Genomic DNA, 22,926 nt, shown 5'->3' with positions numbered 1-22,926 from the left:
AGGCTGGGACTGTACTACAGATTTTGCAGTTATGCACAGAGCAGCATGCTGCGGTGCAACCTGACAGAACTGCAATGTTGCCCAAAGCTGCTTGTGTAAAAAAGTCGACTTGTCACTCCCAGGCAACCAAGAAATTATACAGTAAAAACTTTTTTTTGCTGTTACAAGCTGCCTCTGCCTCAAAATGCTGTGCCAGCATAATATACTGCAGAATATTATAACACATAATACCTATGCTGACAAAGCACGCTGAGTCTGGACCTAGCCTAATCTGCTAGCCCCTCCTTTCCCCAAGCTACACAACAGAAAAGGCACAGAAAGGATAAAAAGACAGAGCCTCTTGAACTGTTTCTTGCTGGAGAAGCATAGCGATGTAGTAGTAATGCGGTCCCTGCTTGTTCTGCGATTCTGAACAAGCTGTTCAGATCAGTTTGCATCTGTCCCCAGAAATTAGTGACAAACTGCAAATGTTAGGCAGTCAATCTGCCTGCCTTTCTTAACTGCATCACGTGTAGTTTACCAGAGACCAGTGTTTTTCTCTACCTTCATGACTATGTTCTTTCTTTGAATCTTTTCATGTCTGCAGACCCACCCTAAAAAATTTCAGAGCAGACCATCTTCTGATGAGTTAGTGGAATTATTTCATGAGCCTGTGAACAAATGGGATTATCACAATGTGATAAAATAACTGACATAACATATGGAAATTTATCTTCCCTTTTTATTCTTTTTTCATCAGAAGTGACTTGAATAACATCCTTCTAAAATGTTATATCTGAGAAAAATAACGTTTGAGCTCTGTTGTGCTTTTGTAAGGACCCAACTGTCCCTGCAAGTTAAAATATCATCACATGCTTAGTGCACTTGATTACGGGGGCAGCGTCAGGCTGCCAGAATTTGTCTGTAATCTCTGATTCCAAACAAAGTTTGCGGTTTTGCTGTCGGCAGCTTGTTCCCATCCTCATTGTCTGCTTCACAGATCACGTTCAACCTCTGAGTCAAGGTCACAGACAGTCTGAAAATCAATTTTCCATGCCTCCATTATGCCTTCCTCAACCTTATTTCTTTTCTTATCTCTCTTTATGAAAGAGCTGCCTGCACAGACCTATGTCTGATGCATAGGACAAGTTCACATGTGCAAAATCTTTGACAAATAGAATGCCTATAATAAAATAGTCTGTAAATAATCTCTTCCCCTCGCTATCATGAGCCTTTCAGATTATTTGTATTGGATAGTCATTTGAATCTTGTCAGTGCTGCATTGTGCTGCTGTTGATTGAAATGGTAATGAATGCAATACAGTCTCTCAAATTCTTCAGTTTGAAAAAAAGATATAATTTACAGGCAGTTATCCCTGTTACAGTTGCATCTGGCTCATTGATTGCTCAGCACAAGCTGGCTGTGTCTGCAGGGCAGTCAGTCTCGATGCAGTGAATCCTGGGTCATCGTTGTGTTGCAAATCTGTGGTGTATTTGCTGACTTGTTGAAGTTGGGGTCAGCAAATAAGACCCTAACAATCATTAGTAAGTACCAAACTGGTCTAAGTACATTTGCAATTAATTTTCCTGAGCCAACTCCTTCTTTTCTGCAGGGTACAGCCCACTATCCTGCAAGTCACTGCAGTGCTCTTTGACTCAAAATTCTCCCTCTGTTCTCACATCCAGACTGTGTCTGCATCTGGTCTATTCTGTGCGTAAAATCCTTTTATCCATATGACTAAGTCTCTAATTCATTTTCTGTTCATTTTGCTTCCAAGGTATCAAAATTTCCTTTCCTTTTGTCCTTGATAAGCACAGTCTTGCCTGTTCATCTCCACTCAGAATGTTGTCACAAAGATGGTATTTTTCTGTCTGGTTATACTAACCCAAATACCTGTCGCTTGGCGTATTTTCCCTCACTTCTCTTACTCCATCATTTGGTGGTTGACTTCCCTTCAAGGCTTCTGAAGGCCAATCTCTATCCTGTCAGTTGTATCCTAGTCTACCTAAATATTGATTCTTGTTTATAAGTAGTCAAAAATACCAGTATGCATTGTCTCCTTGTTACGTTACCAAAGAAGAAATTTAATATTTTGTCCTATGGGGCTTCTAATGTTTGGAAGTCCACCCCTAAAAGTATGATAACACTGGATGACACTGTTTCTGATGGGCCAACCGGTATTCTCTCATTGTTTCCTTGTACTTTTCCATCTGTCTGTATCCATCTGTGGTGTTTGCCTAGAGTTTGTCTTTTCTAGACATGCCTTCTAGATCTGGAGTACAGACCAAAAAAATGATCTTTGTTTATACAGCACTTAACGTGAGGGGAGAAGGAGGGTAAAGGGGAAGGAAGTCAGACATCTGAGTCTCGAATATGTGGGCATGGCAGCAACAGAAATGATTACTTGATCTTTTTTCTTTGATTTTGCAAAACTGAAATTGAAATTGACTCTTGCCTGAATATTCTCTATGGTCAACTAACCTTGATGCTATAGTTTACAAAGTCCTGCTTGTTTTTACCTCTTTAGTGTATTTATAAGGCCAATTGTTGTGATACTGTTTTGGTGGTACGCAACCATTATACAGATCTGTGTGAGTTTTTGCTAAGCTTCACTGGAATGGAAATTTACATGAAGCAGTGATGTGGCACACAGAAGAACAAGCCTAATTTTCCATCTGGAACAACTGCAGATTTAAAATGAATGCTTTCACTGTCAGGAACAAATAAATTTCACTTCCTCATATTGAAGAAGGCCAGACAGCAAGAAATAGAGCTAGAGAGAAATTGCCAAGTGTTACATACAGTTTTATTGGCTTCATTTTGAGCCATGATGAATTAAGGCAAATCCTTCATTTTTTCTGTCATAAAACATGTTGGGTTATATAGAGTTTTTCAAAGAGGCAAAAATAAACTGGAGCCATTTCCAGTTCAGAACTTCAGTTAACGTGTCGACCCTTCCGCAGAGGAGTGAGACTGCCTGGGGCAGCCTCTCATACTGAGGGAGGAATATTTAATTCCAGGAACATGTGAGAAGGGTCCCATCCCTGTACCAGAACCCCTCTTTCTGACAGAATGGGAAGGCATGCAGAGAGAATGGCGACTACTTGATGCCAGGCTCACATGCACTGCTTCATGGAAGAGGTCTAAAAATCTGTAGGTCTCTCTAGTAGCAACTCAGAGGAGTTTTCTGTGCCACCCCTGAGAGGACGTGGTGCCTATCTGAGCTCAGAGGCTGTGGAGCCCACGTGAAGAGACTTTTTGACATGGTAATCTTTTCCGAAGAAGATAAGTGTACTATTAGAGAAAATTACACTCTCAAAGAGGGTTATTAGCAGATGAAAAAGCATTGCTAACAAAGTTCTTCTTCTTGCAAGTGCCTGATAGACACTTTGCAGGAAAGGTAGACTGAGGAACCCATCTATACCTCTGGGGCTTTAAAAATTGTTGTGTTTAAAGAGCAATTCACCAAAAATGCTTCTCTGGAAGTAACGCTAAAGAGACCTGGTAGACTCGATAGATGGCAAGATCTGGTTCAGGCAGGCCAGGTGTGAGGTTTGGTGACAGGTATCCAAATTACAGTGCCACTCAAACCACTGTCATCAGATCCTTGACCTTTGTCTCCAGTGCTCCAGAGAGAGCGTCTGTCCCAGTGTCTGGATTTGTGTCCAGATAGGCTAACAAAAGGTAGCTGCAGAGGAGGCTGAATTAGGACACATGCTGTATTGCCCCATCAGACAAAGCTGGCTGAAGTGGGTTTGGCACTTCGCTGGGACTGCCGAGAGCTCCAGGCTCTGCACCAGCCAGGGCTGTCAGGGCAACACTGGCAGTTGGACTTGCTCTTTCTGGTCTTCAGCAAAGTCAAGCATTGAGGACCCTACCACACAGTTTTCCTTTACAGTCCTGCCAGTATAATTTGTTTTGCTGGCAATAGGAGTATTTTCTTTTGTTGACCTTCCCACACCTGGTAGCTGTGTTTCTAACCACGATTCACACATTTGACCGCCTAACAAAGAGCCTAAGCATTAAAAATGTATGAGGCCCTGGTGAGGGGGGCAGCTGAATGGCTGCATTAGCACTGAAGCTGAATTATTGATAGAAAGGGCGATTTTTACTTTCCTTTTAGCTATTGAATAATAGATTAAAAGCTGCACAATAAGATTATTTTCATTACATAAATGACTTGTTCAGTTAGAAAGAGTGAGGAGAGCAAATGAAAAGTGCCCTGGGGTGGCAAATATATCAGACATAAACTTAGACACATGTTCTAAAGTATTTGTTCATTTTGGACATATTTTCCAATAAATGTTTTGATTTAACAGAAGTAATAAGGAATGTTTTGTATAATTGAGGAAATATAAATATACTTTGTTTTCTCTGAATGTAACTGTGATACTATCAGTGAAGTTTATCAATAGAGAACAACTGATGCGTTCTGTATTATCGGGTGCCCTTGCTAACCCAGATTAAAAATATTGTTTAGCAGTTGAAATTACCAGACTGACTAATATCTGGTCTTTATAATTCCTGTTATTGAATCCCTCTGTCTTCCTGTGTGTGATATGCCACACTGAGACGTCACCATCTGGGTAGCCCTAGAGAAACAAGAAGTTTGTTTGATTTTGCTTTTCCTGTTTAGTATGGTTGCAGTAAAAATAACGCCTATGTAAATATTTTCACAGATTAATAATCTGTTTGGCTTCCTACACTGCCTTTGGCTATCAGATCTCCTGGCTGGTTATTAATGTACCCAGCAAGAATCCTGTTGCAGATTTCTATTAATTAATCAACAGCATTCTCACTGAACGTATTAGATGTCATGGTTGCCCTGAATTTTGAACAGACGGTTGCTTCTGCATTTCCACTTGTGCTGCTCTCCTGCAGGGCTGGATGATGTTGACTTTGAACTGGACAGCTCCTTCTCTATCAGCTTTGAAATTTTTTCAGCAGACTCAGCAAGTATCTGGTAGGCTGACTGGGCAGCATTCTACTTATATCCCTGTGGCAATAATTTGAAAAGAGGCAGAAAGAGCAAGTTTCCTTTAACTGAAATTATTCAAATTGTTTCATTACAGCCTCTGCAGAAAAGCGGGACTTCCAAAATAGTGCATTTCCATTCTTCTGCTGGTATTTTCTTAGTCAAAGAACCAAAAGTAACACAGCTATCAGTATTGCTTCATATAAATATCTCAAAGTGTTTTGTTTCAGTCATGTTAGGTACTGATTTAGAACCCACTGAAATCTCTGGAAAAATCTCCCTGGATTTGCAACAGTCTCTGCAAAGTCTGTTGGTGAGAGGCCTTCCATTTAACGCAGCAGATCAGGGTCTAGATTCATGCAGAACTGTCCATTTTAGCAGCCACACAGGCTTGTTTCCTTACACACTCCTAGCTGATACAGAATAAGCAATATCAATGCACTTCTCAACACAACCTTCAACTATCCAGCTTCAATCCCCATGCATTTTCAGATCACAAAGTCTTGACTGGGATGGGAGGATCTGGTAAATCTTGTGATGCTGAAGGCTCTCTGGTAAGAAGAGAAAGGAGCCAGTCTGAGTTCGCTGTGAGTAGGCTGCTGAGTGACTATCCAAGGGTAAAATAGAACTATGTACCACTGACCTACTTAGTGTTGAAAGTCTCCATATTCCATTATTGATGAGCTGTTCTACTTAATGCCCTCCTTGTTGCCTGCAGTTACTTCAATGGCAGGAGGATTTCAACTATTCCTTCATTTCTGGACTAATGTAATTAGAATTTCTCTGTTTTATAGCCTGATATTCTGACCCAATGGAATACGTACAGCTGAAATATATAGGCTGAGTCAGACTTTTGGATCTGCTTTTAAAACATAATTTTAGGCACACAAGACTGTAAATCTTAGTCTGCATGGTTTGATAAGGTCTCTCAAGAAAAGCACTGATGGTGCTGAAGTCTTGTGCTTTGAGCTAGCAGTTTAGAACGGATCGATTTTGCTAGAGTGTTTCTTAAAAGGCAGTTTCTGCAGGATTCTAAAGTATTGGCATGGTATTTTTGTTTTTTGTATGGTTAGACAAACTCTAGCAATAGATCATGCTTTACTTTGTTAAAGAAACTCAGTTGCCTCTGACAAGCTAAAAAAGCAAATGGCGATCCCAAGAAAACTATGATTTTATTGTAAGAATTTCATTTTTTTAGTGTATTTTAGAAAGAACTATTTTCAGAACTTGCTTTTAGGTTCAGTATATGTCACGAAGGTAGCTAGAGACATGAATATAGAGTTACATCTTACCTAGTGTAAATGACTGTTCGCATTGCTGAAGGAGATTATTTTAATTTTGGAAGCTAACTGCATTTTTTAACTGTCAGGGCTGCGAATCTGACAAATGTAGCTGTCAGCTGTGCCTGGGGTGGGGAGGAGGGGACAAAGAATTCTTCCTGTGCTATGTTTAGCAGTGTTCATGACGTAAAAACAGCAATTGATCTGGGCTGTAGTAAGTTCTTCGAGTTTTACGACCCTGTTATTTAGAACTGACTATGGGTTTAACTTAATAGCAGGCTCTGAGAAAAACAGGAAGGAAAACCAGTGAGTCGCTCTAGGACGTGCCTTGGTAAACACCTCAGGGTAGGCAAAAGGCAAATGCTCAAATGATTTCCTTTGGGCTGCGTAACTTCTAGGTTCCTGCCAGGTTGCGTAGCTTGCCTCGCCAGTGGTGGGGTACAACAGATCACAGGGGCTGTGAGCTGTGGAGCAGATTTTACGGTGAGGGATGAGCTCATTTCCCTTCAACAGGAAGTTGAGTGTCTCCTACAGACTCCTGTGGAGTGCTGAAGAAGTTGAGCCATCCCTGGCTTTTCTGCTAGGTGAAAACCTCATGTTAAATTAGATATTCTGCAAACCCTTCTGTGGTTGAACATACTTCTTTTCAGACGCTGTGCTTTTTTTCTAACACTAAATGTTAAACACACCACTTCTGGGTGGAGACTGGCAAGTCTTGCTGTTGTTACCACCAGGAGCCTGGTAGAGCGAGTCACAGATGCTGAATCCAGGCAAATCTGCTTGGATAATGATGGAAAACACGTGAGGTACTACTCGTGTTACTGGACCTGCTCTAAAAGCAGGCTTAACCCAGAGGTTAATGAAAAGATGGAAGCACAAGTGCAGCTGAGTTTTCTGCAGTAACAGTCGAGCTGTGCCCAGCACTGCACTGAATGGAGAAGACAGTAGTTCTGTGTCATCTTTCCATTCCTCTTTTCAGTCATTGATGTAGGCTGCTCTGATGCTCTCTTGTTTCAGATCCTATGGAGTTGCTCTGCCTACTGGAAATCAACAAATATGAATGTGTGAACCAGAAATGTTGCCTGTTTTTGATAATACTGTTGAATACTTTTTCTTGGCCATCCAGGTATTCCCTTTCCATACAGGCAGTCTTTGGAGAGAGGACCCACTGGATTTACAGTCCTTAATCAAGCCTAAGAATCTGTTCTGTGATTTACCGTCATCTTGACTACCCGTCCAGGTTGCTCACCCAGCACTTTGTCAGAAAGTGTTGAACCACTGACCTGTTTTCATCTCGTAACCACAGCACAGACTGTTTTGTTGCCCTTCCCCACCATGTCCAGAAATTAGAACACAGACTGTTGTAAACTTGCGTGATGTGAATGTGGAATGGGTTGGACTATCTGAGAAATTAAGTCCAAGGGTGCCCAACTGCAACACGATCAGCTGAACATGGCATTCTTCTTGCTCCTTACCTTCTGGGGAAGGGAAACACTACTTGATAAAGGCAGATGACTAACACAGTTATAATTTGTGTTTCATAAGCATTTATATTCTTGCAGATGAATTGGTTAAAAAGCCACTACATTGTAACAGCAGATCTACACAGTATGTGGACATGCTGTTTTATTTTGAAGATGAAAAGTGGCTTCTTAGACATCATAACTGAATAATTTGTTGCATTGTCAGGTTTCCATTTGCATCCGCTTCAGAACGTGAGCAGAATTAAGTTTTCTGTATTTTATGGCTAAAATTTCTAATAAAAAGTTAAAGAAAGAAAAGAAGGGGATACCTTATGACACCTCAGTTCCACTGGTACACAGCATACTGCTATGCTATCATGACGTGATAAAAAATATGAAGATACTTGTAGAAATGAGGTGTGTAAGTTTCAAGGAGAACAGTTAATATTCCTGTTGTATGCGTGTTTGCGTGTTACTTTGCAAAGATGACTGTTAGGAATGTGAACATAATCTGTGAATGGTAGACCACTGGTGAAAAGGGGATGATTCATTATTTCACAGGATATAGGGAGTAATAGGCTCCTGAATACTGATGAGGCAGTAGATGTAAAGTATGTAATTATTTTGTCATACAATACAAAATTAAACTGTAGAATTCATTAGCATAGAATGTCATACAGGCCAAACGTGTGTATTGGTTCAAAATGAGGTTAGATAGCAAATGGAAGATCGGTCTATTTATTAAATGCAATGGCATGAAAATTGTTTGCCCTTATCTTATATAGCTTAATACCCCAGAATGCCCTATTTTTATTCTCTTCCATAAGCATTCACTCCTGGTCACTAATGAGGAGAAGATAAATGGGGCATTCATCTGCTCCAATATGGATGGTTTGGACATTCACATAAAAACAACTGGTTAGTGTCAAATCTGTTCATAAAAGTATTCACCCTAAAAATCAGTCTGTTTCTGTCTGTCATAACTCTCTGTGTATCGTAACTGCCTCTGTCTCTTTTCCTCTCTCATTTATGAGAACAGAAGTGCTCAGAAAGACTCGCGAATAATGGAAGCCGTAGGTTTGGCCTTGTGAAATACTGGGAAGAAATTCCAGAATCTTGTTATTTCTGTTAAAATTTTTTGTTACAAATTCAGTCTAAGCCTTCATGCCTTGCTGTTCTGTAAAACCTTTGAAGTGAACCTCACTAATGCCATGGATGAGATGAGCAGAGGTTTTCCAAATTTGGAATTTTGATAAAAACACAAAGATTTTATGAAGGTTGTCAGTTAGCTCCCATGCCATAAAACAAACAAGAGTTCCAGAAATGGGTGAAAGACATTATTCAGTGCATTTTATAGTCTTCGGTGTTTACGTTCATGGAAATGCGGTGAAGAAATAGTGCTAAGTTATAACTTCATTCAGAGTTGCCACTTTGGAAGGTTTTTAGCAGGCGTGTACAAAACAGAAGGAAATCAGTCCTACTGGTGATCCCTTTCCATGTTAAGAGACTGTTTGAAGAAAGGCCTGAGCCCTTGCAGCAAAATCAGATCCAGCCAGCTGTTATCCAGCATTGGTTGGTTTGTGCTTTTCCCTAACACTGGATTGATCTTTAGCACTGTTCAGTAGGAGGGAGTTTAGCCCATTACCAGCAACAGCTTTCAGTGTGGAAACCTCCATGAAGAGAGATCAGAGAGTGGTCACAGGAAAGTGGAACTGAGTTTTCTTGAAGCAGCAGATGTAACACCACTGCCCATTAAATAAGCCACTTGAGAAATCTCTAATTTTCAGTTAAACTTGGGGAAATCGCTGGGTTTGCCAATTAATGGAAGGGAAATTTGAAAGCATAGCTGAAAAATTGGCAAAGTATTCTAATAACAGGACTTTTCCTATTATCTTCCCAATCTTGCTGTAATATGGGAACTGCACAGGTGGAAAAGTGGAGAAAAAAACTAAATTTATAGCAATGAATTTTTCTGATTTTTTGGGCGAATGCATGTATTTCTATTCTCACTGAGATGGATTTTTCAGGTATGCCCCAAAAACATGAAGAAATATACTGTGTATCAATTAATAACGCAGTAGAAATTTTTTTAATTGATTATGCAGCTTTGGATATTTATGTTGCTGTAGAATTATGTCTAAGTACCTAAGAACTAAGTAACTAGTTCCTGTAAAAAGTCAGGAATGTCCTGTCTGCAGGCATAGTAAAGCAAGGTTTTCAATGTTCATGTTGCTTAACTTGATAATATATCCTTAATTGACTTAAGGATTTTCTTCCTGGGTGCTAGAGAAAGCACTCTTTATGGTAGGATTTTTTTCCACTATGAAGTGGTTTGTATTGGGCCATTATTCATTGTTGTATTGTGCTCACTTTAAATTTTTATGCCTTTAATTATAACACAAAGTGTATTGTGATACAATGAGCGATAAATTGCTGTTAGGGGAATTTTATTGATTTATATTCTGTGGATGATTGCCATATGACGTTCTCATTAGATAACAGAATACTTTCTATAGATTTCCTGAGCTGATTAAATAAAATGAGGATGGAGACAACATCACAATGCCTGCAGGTCATCTTAAGGGTGGGGTGCTCTCTCTGCTTTGAAGCAAGGAGACATGTAGTTCAGAGTGCAGATGCACCAGTAGCAGCAGAAGAGGGTCAGGAAGTCCCTTCCAGGAAGACCTTCCTGGAAGTCTTGCAGCTTTGTGTCCAAACAACACACAAGAAAAGATAAAAGGGAGATGGAGAAGGAACCGTTCTCTCTGCGACCTCTTTCCTGGGGGCAGCACATGAAGTTAATGCTGGTTCTAGCAATGCTGTCTCCAGGCCTGCGTCTCTTCCCCTCCTGCAGGAAGGAATCAATGCTAAGACAGGTGAAAGAGGCAGCCAAAGCAGGGCTGTCACACAGAACTGTGAAGAGGTTGAGTCTGATTATTAGAAGTAAGATAATTTGGCACCATACCCTAATGTAGAGTGCTCAGGGTCTGCCAAGAGGCAGTTTTCTTGAAAAAGACTGGTTTTGCTGAACTGGTTTGGTACAGACCGGTGGGGAAGCCAGTCTAAAGCATATTTAGGAATGCTATCTTCTTTTTTTTTTCCTGAACAATAGTTTGGTGCCACAGAGTTGCAAATAAACTCATCTATTCTAAATAAAAACTGTCCCAATTCCTGTTAATTTAAAATGTCTTTTTTATAACATTTTTCAAAAGCTTCATGAGTAGTTAACTAAACAACAGAAGGTCAGTGGTAGTTTACTAAGCCACTAATTTTTGTAACTCAACATTAGGAGGTGGCAGTTCATTGCTAACAATGCTGCTGTTGTCTGAGTCCTTCTAGGCAAAGAACCAGAAAACATTTCCAAGCTAATTGGAAGCTACGTGAAGCATTTTAACACTGTAGCATCCCGTCAGAAATCACAGTGACTAACAGTGCATTTATTAATAAAACCGGCCTCAAAGCCTGAACAATTCACCTGATTTGAGCACTGCGACTCTTGGGCCAAAGTCTGTGCCCGCTCTGTCTCACAGACACGCTGGCATGAAGAAACTATGGGATGGCTGGGCAGTGAAGCAGATTGTGAAAAGAGAATGTGAAAGGATGGTGCATGGCCTGTGCACTGCAGGGAACAGCGCTTTTTAGCAAATCACTGCACGGAGTCAGAGGTGACCGGTGGCTTTGCGATTACGGTTAATGCTGCATGATCCGTGGGCAGTTACTCAGATTGTGGATTAAGCAGGCTGTGCACACAGGGCTAGCTAAGGTGCCTCACCATGTAAGTGTGTGGGAACGTGCTGTGTGTGATGCCGTGCTCTCCCAGAATGGAGGTTTGTCTGGGTTTCTTAGCTGCTATAGCAAGCTAGGCCAGGTGGAAGCTGTTCCATGCAAAAATCTTTTGCTCCCACTGCAGTGCCCTCCCAACAGCCCATGTTATCTATGTCTTTTCCCCTATCCAGGTCTTCCCAGCCCACTAAAAAGCCCAAGTAATGGAGAGCTGACAGCACCTGAAGAAACCTATGCCTCAGAGGAACATAGAAACAGATGTTGTGTTGACTGGGGAGGACCACCTGCCTTGCACACTGCCTGTGTATCCTGGGCATATGCAGGAAGGAGGTATGTCGTCTTGAGAAGCATCACAAAAGAAGTGCCTGTAGGACAGCTAAATTGTGCTGCTTAGGTTGTTGCCAATGTTTTACTTGTGGGTTTCCCAGATACCAGTATTTCATTCAAATTTTCATCACCTTTTTTAAGATTATACAGGTTGCAACATTCCTTTAACTTCCTTCCTCAGTGTCAGCTCAGCTACAGTAACTGTAGCTCAGTGCAGGGGGTCTGGCCGCTGCTTCCGTTCTGGAGTCGTATCAGTGGCTTCCTGAATCGCCAAAAGGGCCAGCTGGTATACGATGTTCATCCTGCCCACGCCAAGCGGTGCTGGCTTGCGGGGGACTGTGTTCCTCCCTCTGCTGACTGCTCATTGCTGGCTTGCTTGGTTCTCAGTACAGGCGAAGAGTGACCCAGCTGTTCTCTTGTGGTTGCCTCCCGCCCTTATCCCCAGGCCTTTTCTGGGTGGCGGTAGTAAAGTGCGTAGGTTTAGAATGCATTCCCACGGGAGACTGGTGGTACCTTGCAAGAATTTATCTCTAAAGCTTGAAGTACATAGCTAGGGTAAAATTCACTGTTGACTTTCAGCATCAAGATTTTTCTGTTTGCTAGATGAAAAATCATAATTACAGTCTATACCCAGCCAGTTGATGTATGTATATTAATTTGAATTGCCTCATTTTCCATTCCTTTTGGTAGACTGTAAGGTATAATATTAGATAAAGAAGTGGAGTGTTAATGTCCTTTTTTTTTTTTTTTGCCAGCACTGCCTGACAGTGTGGGCAACTTTGAAGTTCAATCATCTATCAGTAGAGAAGCCAAAATACAGCTAAGGTCACTCTGCGACTCAGGATTAGGCCAAGAATAATTACTACAATTATAGACTTTTTCACTTCTTCTTTAGCAAATAAGGGAAGATAGCATACCTCCTGACACAGGTCACGTTTCAGCTCAGGGAAGAATCCTGCCCTGCTGATCTGGGGAGACAGAACTCAGCTCATGGCTCTCATGAGCATACACATGGCAGGGATTAGTGAAACTGATTTCTGAGGAAATCCCACAGGTATTAAGAGCAGTATCCTATCAGTTTAAATCAATCAAATTTCCTAGTGGTGTTTACTGGTTGTTAGGCTGAAAATGAACACCAGGATTTAGCCTTGCAAAAATACAGCTTCCCTAAAACACAATTATGGCATAGAGAGGAACAGCAGAATGGGAGCAGTGTTGCAGTAGGCGACGGTGACTGGTAAGGGGTAGAACCAAGCCAGAAAGAAGCAGCTTTTATTGGAAGGTGGCTGGAAAGGTGGAACCTTCCTTTTCTGATCATGAAATCTAGAGTCGCTGGAGGCCTCGGAAGTGCACTGCAGAGCAGCAGTTTGCAGTTTGGGGTGCTGGGGTTACTACTGGTCCATAATACATTAGAACATGGCAAGTAAAACAATTGAGAAAATATAGAGAAAACCAATAATTTTTCCAAGAAAACAAACAAAAAGTAGGAAAATGGAAGTAAAGTATGAACAATGAATATTGAGACTAAATTTTATTCAGTGAAATGAAGTTGCCTGGTCTCTGGACTTCTTTTAAAAGCCTGCTTCATCTTTGTATTTTTTTTCAACATTTCAAAGACTAAATGGCCCCTTGATTAAGTAGGTTTGAAATATGCTGCAACAGAGACTAGTCTTACTTGGGAAACAATAAGCTGCCCCCGCATTTTATGTTTGTATAGTTTGATGGCTCTTTGTTTGAACCACTGTGCATCAAGGGCATTACAATTTTTATATATGCTGGTGAGTACGCTATCTTTATCTTTAAAAATATAAAATGTGTAAGGTTCAGAGGTCGAGGGAGCAACAGAGAGAATTCTTCCTTTAAAGTGCCTGTACATATGTTTATCTCTAAAATCTCATAACATAAAGCCTTCATGTTTCTGTCATTCACATCATACAGTCCTCAATCAGCAACAAATGTCATTTTTAAATAAACCTCATCCATTCTTAATTTGTGTTTCAAGGATTGCACTCAATCATACAGTCTAGCTGTCATCTGCTTTAATAAACAGTGAAAGGAAAACTAATGTACCTTTCTCTAACAGAAAAATTATTTATTGGTTTTAGTACATGATTTTTAAGTAAAATACCTTTTGAATTGTGGAAAAAAGCTAATGACATTTTTAAATCGCTAAGTATGATTCATTAGGTGTTCCAAAATTTCATGGATTATAGCTGAGGAGTGCTTTTGAGAGTTTAGATGATTCAAGCACTGTCTTGTTATTGATTGAAGCTTTGAGAAATCGAGCAAAAAAAGCCTTGAATTGCAACCCTGCTGTTTCCTGGCATCTTTTTGCTATCTCAGTAGCAAACTACTTCCAAATAGCTAATCACTCTTGCAAACGAACGTAACCAGCCTTGCCCTGATCAGATAGACTCGCTGCAAAAACATTCAGTTGTTACTCGGGAAGCTGTAAACTTGAGGTTTTGGCAAGATGGATTTTGTAGCTGATTAGACCACCATCTTAATTATGAACAGGTTTCAGGGTGTTGGTTGCTATAGCAACAGTCTACTTAGTGCTTCTTTCACAGCAAAACCCAACTTGCCTCTATGTCCAAGGGAAGACAGAGTGGGTAAGGAAGGGAGGATGAGCTTATATTCTCCAAGAGCCACAAATTGCAGCATCCTCTATTTAAAGTATGCAGATGGGAGGGCTGCTCCTTTTCCTCAATGTTTTTCCTGCCGCTGATAAGCCCCATTTGATGTCTGTCTAAAATACAACCTTCCCTTATTTCAGAAATGCAACTGCACCAGGGTTAATTAAGGCTATCACCCAATCGAGTATTTCCTAAAAGTGCAGCTGAAACCAGAGGGCACAATCTCTCTTGAAAAGCTGGAGCTGTGAAAATTTCTGATGCAGTGTTTTGTCTAGTGTCTCCTGATGCAAATAAGGCTCCCTCTCCCTCCTTACGAAAGTCAGATGGAATTTGTTTTGCTATTGATTCTCTGCAAACATCTCCCTGGTGGTGTATCACAGCCCAGAAGCCATCTCGGCTTGATTTTTTTTCCTCTCTGTTGGCTGTGAGATGGAAAAACATAACAAAGGAGTTTGGGGAAGGGGAGGGGGAATCCTTAATCCTGCCTAATCTTAGGTTGTGATTCTCCCATCTCTGCGCCCTTCAGTCACCCTCTGCACCTCTGTTAATGTGAGCAAAGCACAGAACCCAAGGCTCAGTTCCGTGGCTGCTGTTGGAGTTAAACAGAGCTTGGCTGGCTTTTGCGGGCACGGCACTCTGGGTGCTGTGCAAGCCTGTCTATTCTCATAGTGTGCTGAGCACTCCATTTTCGTTTTGTGCATAATCACAATGAGCTGCAGGTTGGGATTCTGTAGAGTCAGCACATTTCCTTCACAGAATGAAACAGGGAGGAGGAGAGAAGCCTGTGATAGCAAAGGGCCAGTTCAAAATTATGGCTTTGCTTCCTTTGTGTGAAATTCCTGTCCCAGCTGTTGCCCACTGCCTCAGACTCAGTGAGATGGGGATGCAGGGATCTTACGAGTCTGGGGAGGAGGGTGCCTGCCTGGAGAGGGGTTTCCAGGCGCTTCAGGGTGAGGAGAATTGTCTGTGAGGGGAAATGAGATGCGAGAAGGTGTCAGCTTGGCAGGCCTGGGGGAAAGGGAAAGAGCTTTTGGAGTAGGTTCCGTCGCCAAGAGGGAGCAGAAGGAATGTACAGCATGTGAGAGGAAAGAGTTGAGCCTGTTTGGGGCAAGTTAAAGGGAAAGTTGTCATAAGGGAAACAGAGGTAGATTTGGAAAGGAAAATACCACTGTTAAAGAAGTCTAGTAAAGATGAGATGGGACAATACGATCTGTATTTTTCCACCTTGTTCTCTGTTGTGAAATGAGAATTGTTCTGTCAGAAATAAGGACAAAGAGGACCTTCCTTTTTCTTGGCTCTCCAGTAATCTTCGCCACATCTTGACGTGCACACTGACAGTTTCCCCTTGGATGATAGAATCACCTCAAAGGAGAGGACAGATGATTGTGGGAAGAGAGAAATTGCTGGCTGCAATATCGTGGTACCATTTGTGCAGTTGTAATCGCTGGCTGCCACTATTATTAGGTGCCACAAGACCTTTTTAAGTTTTACCTGAATAGGGCTGCCACAGTGCATGTAGAGGGAGGCTTAGATTTAATGCCTTACTCCACAGGAAATATCTAACATACAGTACTTTTTTGCTTCTCTCTACCCTGAGCTGTATTGCTGCCCAAGAACTGCGAGCATCTTTCTCACTTTCAAATGTTGTAAATGAGATGCAGTCCCCACGTTTTGGATGGTGTAAGAAACTCGCCACACCAGATGTATGCAGTCTAGCCTTTCTTGGAGAGCCGACAAGGACAGTTTGCTTAAAGCAGAACAGCCTTCTGTAAGACCTGATGGAGAGCTGTGTTCGTTGTGGACATTTACTTAAAAGAGTGCAGGCTCCTGGTGCTGCTGTTCATGAGCGCTGGCTCGTGACAACACTGCTTCGTGCCTCTCAGTGTGATGGTCCAATTTTTTGCTCTTACTTTAGCCAGATTTAAAATGTTTTGGCTTGGGGTTTGTTGGTTTTTATTTTCAAAAAAATGCAGAAAATCTACGGGTGGTAAGGATTTCTGTGCTTTCTGTCTGCCTGGACTATCAGTCTTTGTTTACACAGAGACCCCAGACTTACACACTGAAGCATGGCCTCTGCCCTGAGTATGCGATCACAACAGTGTCTGTAATCTCCCAAGTGTTGCCAGGCCACAAAAGGGACAGGGCCTGTTCTGGGGACAAATAGATGCCAGAAAAGGAGGAATATCAAAAGGAGTATCTTGGAAGTTTTACAAAGCAAAATTGATACGTACAGCACAATAGACATCAGATTTTAAGAGGTGCCTGAAAGACATACAATACACAAACTAAAGGATCATAGCACAAATTAGAAGGCTTTGAAGTTCATATGCTGAAGTGAATTTGCAAAAGCGCTAAACCCAGACATCCCGGAGGAGCCACTGTCTAGCTCAGAGAGTGCTGGTTGCCATGCTATGGGAGGTTGGTGATTTCAGGCTTTAAAACTCTCCATTTGCCCTGTTTCTGACATTCCTTTTCCAAGCACCTCCTGCAGCCCATTGGCAGGGGTAGGATGCGGTGTCGTTTGGAGGGCTCTGATTCTGCCCCTCTCTGCATGTTCTGATGGAGGGAACAGAACTAGAGACTTCACACTTGAGGTCCAAAAAGCTGAGGCTACCAGGCTGTGCTGCTACTCATTTTCTACTTGCTGGCTAGTGAGCATAAATGCCATCAGATTTGGACAGAGCGTTCTCGAGCTGAGGATCTGCTCTGCATTCAGTGTCTCCATGACTGTACTCCAGATGGGGTGAGATTCTCTCCTGTTTGAATGAAGAAGCCTGCTCTGAGACTGGATACTAGTCTCTCCCTTCCCCCTTCTTCCCACCATTAAGACTTCCTGACCATCACAGCTAAAATGAAGTGAAGCAGATTTTCTTCAAAATGGAAACAACGGATTCATCCCTTCGTTTCAACAAATGGGGTGATATTTGGCCCACTCCCATGCAGATAATTATAAGGTCTTCTAGAGCCGAACTTCTGTAGCCAAAACCTGACTTGTATTTTTGCAGTTAAGTGTCAGGCAAGACACTAAGCCTCTGAATAAGCCGTTAATTTGTTTGCATTCTGCCCTGACTTCTCCCCATTTCTCACACAATCATATGCTCTGTCCCTCAGCCTGCGCTGCTGTCCACAGAAACAGTTTTCCTTTTCTTTTTTCTCTCTGTCGCCATCCCCCTGAAAATCTCAAATTCAAGGCTGAAGGAGACTGGGAGCCAACTTCTGCTCTCAGGGTTAAATCTGGGAATTGTTCCCCTGGCTTCAAATTTGTGCTGGTGCAATGAAGATGAGAATTTAGCTTTCTGTACTGTTGTCAACGGGGGAAAAATAGAGTGCCTATAAGACTGTATCCATGGAAACCATCCTACTGCAATAGCGGGTAGAGCAGCAAATCAATTTTCTCAGTTTTAAAATGAAACACATTTAACAACATTATAGTGCATCTGCCATTGAAGAGATCATCTGTGCTGATAACTGTGTTGAAAAACCCTTCTCTAGCAAATAAACGGGCAAGAACATTGCTTCCTCCGGACAGAATTCTGGTTTTGATGACAAAGTCCCACGAAGACAGTACAGCGAGACAGAGCCAAGTCCAGAGGCAACAGCGTTTAATGAAGGAGAAAATTGTTTAATTTAGCATTTAGCCCAAGTATCTGGGCGCATGGTGACTAACATTCAAATGTATTAGCAGAGGCAGTGGCCTGTCACCTCTGTCTCCGTGCTGTTTGCTCCCGTGGTACCGTACGTGACCAACAACGCATCTGTACTTTGCGGTGCATTGGTCTGAACAGGAGGGTGTGCGCGTGTGGCTGGTGGCCTGTCAGATGAGATCTCGATATCTGGTTCCGTGCAAGATGATCTGGGCAACTCACATTATAAAGGTGTATGTTTCAGAGCCAGAGGCATTTCCAGTGCAGAAAATGTGCTGGCTGTCTCTGCATTTTATTGTTTTTTACATGTCATCATGGGAGACTTGAGAGAGGACCTCTCTGCTAGGCCATGGAGGGAGCATGGAAGTATATGGATTTCTTACCTCAGGCTTTGAATGTGTTACCATACCCTTTCCCTGCTGTGTATAGACGGATTCTGCCTTTTTTTTTTCACCTATTAAGGCATCTCTGGCCATTTTGGGAAATAATACCTTAGTTTATCCAACAATTGCCTATGTGTAGATGAGGCTCTGCTTTGCCTTTTGATCAAACCCAGATATTGCAGTCTACCTTTCCTACGCCTGGCAGAGAGAAATGCCTGTCTGGGAGAAATGCGACCTTATTTAAGACAGAGGGAATAAAGCTGAACCAAGGGGGAATAAAAAGCATTACAGAGATTGCCTAGACTGAGAGTAGCCCTTCAGTTGGTGAGGATCAGATACACATTCCTCTGTCACTTTGCAGTGTCTAGGCTCTATTTTATCTGCTTCTGAATCTCAGTTCCTTGACAACAGCAATCACATATGCCATACTGTCTTCTTTTATCTACAGCTGCCCTATCCCTTATGGCCATCCCTCTTTGACTGACAGTTATCTATTTTTTCCTGACCTGAGGGCAAGCTTATTGCTATGGGCTCCTTTTAGTGCTATCACTGAAACACAACCAAAAGCTTTAATTGCTGCATGATGTGGCGGTTCAGCATCTGAATGAGGTGAGCATGTATTGTTGGGAGCACACGTGGGTTTTGGTGCTCTGCCACGTCTACCAGTTAATGGAAGACACAGTCCAAACCACGTCAAGTGGTAGAAATGGCGCAGTGCTCTAAAATGCTGTTGTTTGCAGAGAGTGCTTTGTCCCGCCTGTGTCCAGCTGCTATGGCAGGCAGTGTTGTCTGCCTGTTTGGTCAGCTCCAGAGATTTTAACGGTCAGGAAAAGACATCCCAACTCACTGCCCTAGGCCAGTGTTCCCTTGTTGAGGATGAAGAGTTTCCTGCTGGAAAACATCTGGTCAAAAAGCACAAACATTTGCAGCTTGGTTTCTGTGCTCATGAATATACAAATCTAGGACCTCCTCCCTGTGTTCGGGGTATGGACTGCATTCACTTCCTAAGTCCTTGCCTTTCAATATTGAAGAATGAAAATTATGCCTTTCATTGCACTTGCTACTGGTGATTCCCACCTTCTGCATCAGCCTTCTGTACCCCCATGTGGGGATGCCACTTGCCACTGGGGTTCCTTTACCATCAGGGTGCAAATTCCTGGTGAGCTCAGATAAGAGCATTTGAAAATTTCTCTCTAAAAATGCCAGGGAAGGGAGAAATGGAAGAGGAACTGGGATTGGCACTTCTTGTACCATTCTTCATCATAGTTGTGCGTCTGTGTTCAGCAGGGTAGAGAAGGCCCGGAGAGCGGGCACAGCTCAGAGGAACCCTGCACACTGGTTGGAGCAGAGAGGGTGGTCTCATTTGTTACTGTGCATACCGGGACATGTGGAGATGGGGTGACAAAACCTGGAGATTTTAATGGCTTTTGATATCTGCTTTTCCTCTGCCCCATGATACATGGCAAGAAATTTGACCTTCTCCTTCCCAGCTCCTCCACGTCAGGCCTGGGAGTGAAACTTGGAGCATTGGCCAGCAGGTCGAGGGAGGGGATTCTGCCCCTTTACTCTGCTCTCGTGAGACCCCACCTGGAGTCCTGCGTCCAGCTCTGGAGCCCACAACATAAGAAGGACATCGATGTGTTGGAGCAGGTCCAGAGGAGGGCCACGAAGATGATCCGAGGGCTGGAGCACCTCTCCTACGAGGACAGGCTGAGGGAGCTGGGGCTGCTCAGCCTGGAGAAGAGAAGGCTCCGGGGTGACCTTAGAGCAGCTGCCAGTGCCTGAAGGGGCCAACAGGAAGGGTGGAGAGGGGCTTTGCACAAGGGGGTACAGTGACAGGACAAGGGGGAATGGCTCTAAGCTAAAAGAGGGCAGATTTAGATGAGATATGAGGAAGAAATTCTTCCCCATGAGGGTGGGGAGGCCCTGGCCCAGGTTGCCCAGAGGAGCTGTGGCTGCCCCCTCCCTGGCAGTGTCCAAGGCCAGGTTGGATGGAGCTCTGAACACCCTGGGCTGGTGGAAGATGTCCCTGCTGATGGCAGGGGGGTTGGAACCAGATGATCTTTCAGGTCCCTTCCAACCCAAACCATTCTATGATTCTATGATTCTATGATTCTTCACGTATATATAAGCTCTGGGGGTTTGCAGAGTCACATCCAGCGTAGGAGCGTTTCTCGGTGATGTCTGTCTCCATGGATTCGGAGGTGGCACCATGTTTGCGTGTTGCCTCTCTTACACTACCACCCCTGTGATTAAGGCAAAGATCCTGAGTCACCCTCAAAAAAACCCAAAATTTTTGGCAAACCTGTAGGCTGTCTGTTAATGTGGGCAGGGAAGAAGATACTGGGTGGGAAAACTCAGTCACATGGCAGTGTTTATATCTGGCACCACAGCCATTTCTTTAACCATGTTAAATGCCATTTTAATTATTTTCTAAATTCTTTTTCCGTAAGAAATTGGTAATGAACTGCAAGCCTGTAGTGAAATGAGTCCTTGAAATCAGACCCTTCCTCAAGGTCACTTTATGAATATGCAAATCCCATCTATATTTTAAAATTACACTCATTTTACTGTTAGAGAAACCTCTTTCAAAAATCAGAAAATCCCTTTCAGAAAAAACTTGAATTCTCTTCTCTGTGGGACTCAGGTGGTGTCATGTGAACCGGGTCACGTTCCTGACGCTGCAGGTGTCGGTGCTGACACGTGGTGGCATTCAGCAGCTGCTGTTTGATGCAAGCAGGAGGAAGTGCCTCCAGTCCAGTAACGTCTACTTGAGATACGTCTCGTGCAGTGTAAAGACAGAGTCTGTTACTGCTTCTGACGGTCACGGCAGCTAGGACTCCCTTCTCCCTTTCCACCAGAAAACGAGTGACTCCTCAAAATTAGAATCCCTCTGTGCGCCTCCAGCCTGCGAAGGCAGCGATATTCTTAGCAGTGCCTTGCGGATTAATATTCACAATAAACTAAAAATATCAGGCCAATGCAGACATTGGTCTACTGTTCTAACCCTAAAAAGCTGTGCCTACCACTGGTTTCTTAGATATACTAGCTGTGATCACAAGCCTTTCCTTGCTTGTATTGAATTTTTGATTTCAGAAATAATCTAATGGGGAGGCAAGTAGTTCTAAGAAATATGGTGTGTGCTTGTATGGCAAGTTCTGTCCAAAAATCTTATGACACAAGAATGCAGCTTGCTAGTTAGCCTTGTTTGCAAGAAAAATGGAAAAAAAAGAAACGCTGTTTTCACTAGAGGAAGAACCAGTTCACTGTTGAACGGGTTACAACTGGATAATGTGTTAGTAAAGGGTATTCAGGCCTGACAGTCTTTGGCCCTCAGCTTCATGCAGACCCCTGAAAAATATCCCTCCCTGCATTGGGAGACTTGTTAGTGGGGAAGGGCACTTACACGAAGATGTAAATAGCAAAGCCTGTGCCTGAATCTCCGAAGATTCGAAAAGGTAAGGATGTTTTTGCCTCATGCAGAGAGAAATACAGTCCTTTTCAGTTTGTGCTGCTTGGGAAGCCTTTAGAGATGACCAGAAAGCAGTCACACTGCTGTAAGCAGCAAGAGCCAGAGAAGTGGTGTGTTCCCTGGGTCCCTCCGTTCAACAATTCTCTGTCCTGGCCCTTGCTGCGGGCTCCTCTCCATCCTCCACAGCCTCCAACAGCTCCTTCTCCGCATGCCAGGGCTGGGCAGAGTCCAGCCAATCTGTCAGATTTACCCGGGCACATGACAGAGAATTTATAGAGGTTTTATATTTTTAGGACAGATTCCTCTCCCTATACTATGTAAATGTGGCTCAAGGATTTTCAAAAGCCTGAGGTGTGGCACAGACCCTGTAATTGCTCCCTTGAGGCCGGTCAGCCTTGCATGTGGAGCGTGCTTCGGCTTCAGCCCCTGCTCTGCCACAGCACGGTGTGGCTGGGGCTGCTGGTGCCTGCTGGAGGGAGGCTTCAGGCTTGCAAGAAGGAAGAGCATCCTTCTGGTGCGCGTCGCAGCAGCAGCGCAGTGTTACGGGCTTTACCCTGGGCTTCAGGGCTCTCCGTGTGTACACGACTGCAGGACAGGGTATGTCTGTCTGCCCTGGGACTTAACGGTGCAGATCTCTGGCTGTCTTGTGTGACCCCCTGTGTAGCAGCTCACGCGTCAGGACTCCAGTAGACAGCCCTAATATCCAGTTACTACAACAGAGGGGAAGCAGAGCATGATTTTTATGCTGTCATTATGTAGCAAGAGGATTTCACGACCTGGTGGTGAGGAATCTGAGCTGAATGCTGCCTGCAGCCTGTGGCCAGGCAGCCATACCCACAGTGTTGTTCCAAACACAGCAGATCCTGGAGTGGGAAAAGGCAAAATTTTCCCTGCTTCAACTGGTGTGAAAACTGCTGCACCTGGGTGGAAGATGGGGCTGCAACCTTTGCAGGGCACTTGTAAGACTCAGTGAATGTGATACCT

The 22,926-nt window shown here is 43.1% G+C and overlaps 1 protein-coding gene across 1 annotated transcript in view; it reads right to left on the bottom strand.

The window, feature by feature from the left end:
• The window catches only part of AMER3 (APC membrane recruitment protein 3), a 44,024-nt gene that overhangs the window by 9,709 nt on the left and 11,389 nt on the right, over window positions 1-22,926 (bottom strand). The gene's annotated exons all lie outside the window — the stretch shown is intronic.

This window comes from Opisthocomus hoazin, chromosome 4, assembly GCF_030867145.1.
Source record: "Opisthocomus hoazin isolate bOpiHoa1 chromosome 4, bOpiHoa1.hap1, whole genome shotgun sequence".
Taxonomy (NCBI): domain Eukaryota; kingdom Metazoa; phylum Chordata; class Aves; order Opisthocomiformes; family Opisthocomidae; genus Opisthocomus; species Opisthocomus hoazin.
Note: the sequence above shows the minus strand (reverse complement) of the source record. Positions and strands in the feature narration are given on the sequence as shown.